The sequence below is a fragment of the Fulmarus glacialis genome, unplaced genomic scaffold (assembly GCF_000690835.1).
Source record: "Fulmarus glacialis isolate BGI_N327 unplaced genomic scaffold, ASM69083v1 scaffold19724, whole genome shotgun sequence".
NCBI classification, from domain to species: domain Eukaryota; kingdom Metazoa; phylum Chordata; class Aves; order Procellariiformes; family Procellariidae; genus Fulmarus; species Fulmarus glacialis.
Genome location: NW_009206314.1, coordinates 17,516 through 19,396, shown reverse-complemented (window position 1 = coordinate 19,396; position 1,881 = coordinate 17,516).

Genomic DNA, 1,881 nt, shown 5'->3' with positions numbered 1-1,881 from the left:
AGTGACAAACGCCATCCGTAAATAATTAATAATGATTTATCCCCCTGTAAATTATTAACAGTAATTTATCCACTAGCAAGCGGTAGTGCACAAAAGCTTCTCGTTTCTCTGTCCCACCTGCTTTTCTTGGCATTACATCTTCTGTGTCTGAGGGGGACATCTCCTGGCTATTCCCCCACATTCCCAAATCTTCACTTACCTTAAATCCCCATTTTATACGGCCGCACCGACGACCCCAGCCTCCCGCCAGCGGTGCCATGTCTGGATGCAAGCGCTCGGACAGCGGCTGGGTGTGGGAAGAGCCGGGCCAGGGGTGGAGCCTTCCTTATGCAGGCGCCCGGACAGCGGCTGGTTGTGGGAAGAGCCGGTCCAGGGATGCAGCCTTCTCCTGCATCCCACCTGCATCCCCCCCCAACCCCAGGGACCCCCGATTCGCAGCCAGGGCAGGGGTGACGTTCGCCCTGCCTGCACCCACGGGGCTTGTGCCCGGTGCCACCACAGCGATGCCCACATGCCACCGCCAGCGTCAGCCCAGGATTCTCCATCGGGCAACCAATTAAATCACGTGGAGTTCATCCGTACTTTAAAATAAGCTTTATTTAGATCTTTTATAATTTTATATTTGCATCCATGCCTTCAAGGATTCTCCCCCACTCACATGGGGAAAAGTTAAATCTAATGTTACCCATAATTCATATGCTATTTAACGAAGTTCTCTTTTAAATAAATCATCCTCTTAGTAATTTTTAGAATTATTTCCTAATTTACAAAAAAGCTGAAATGCAAAGGAAACTACTCGATAACAAGGAGATTGCTCATCTGCTCCGGTGGTTTATAGTTTAAATTATAAAAACGCAAGGAGAACAAAAAAAAAACCAAAACAAACAAAAAACCAAAAAACCCCCCCAAAAACCCAACAGAACGTATAAAAATGCTTCTCTGCAGAGAAAGATGCCACGGGGCAAACCCTGCCCTGCCACCCCCCGTGGCCTCTCCGCATCATCCCGTTAGCAGGAATACACAGCGCAAGGGCATCGGCGGTTTAGTTCGGTGATTTAAGACAAAATACCCCTTTTTCAACCAGGGCGTGCGTATCGGAATTAAGAAAAATAATACACTATTATAGCATCATTAAATAAATCTTAATACATTTTTAAGAGCTTAAAATTATATCGTAAGCATTAAAGCATAAGGTACTTATCTTGGCATAAGCAGAGCGCAGTGCGTGTTAGTGGAGAGGGGAAGCGGCCGCCGCGCCGGGGGGGTGGTTTTGGGGCATTTCCAGGGGATTTGGAAGCACAAGCTCCACCTGCGCTTAAAAATCACCCCGGCGCCAGAAAAACCTCCCTGGCGGGCACTCGTACCGATTTCCCCGGCCCCCCCGACGGCGACAACACCCCAAATGGGAGCGGGGTGGCCGGCCCCAGCCGGACGACGGGGATATCTCGGGATATCGCCTCTCCCCTCCTCCCAGCTCATGCCGGATCCCCTAAATTTTACTCGAAGCAAACGGCGAGCCCCCCAAACGTGGGGAAAAACCACGGGCAAAGCTCCCACCAGCTTCCCCCCCGTCTGATTTCCCAGTGATTATTTAGGTTTGCGTTTTCCAAGGCGTTAAGTGCTCCTGGGGCACCTGCAGCCGCGGGGCTGAGGGAGCCCGGGGCGGGGGTCCGTGGCTCCAGCCCCCCCGGCAGCAGCTTCCCAGGACAGTACAGTACAAACACACCCTTCCTCCTCCCCGCCCCATCCCAACCGACATGGAAAAATATAAAAATCCCAAAACTTCTGCAATAATTTAGTTAGAATAGCTCCTCTGGGTTTGTGCAAATAAATTAAAACAACTAAAAAGGAACGTTAAAACACTTATTTTCAGACCGGCAG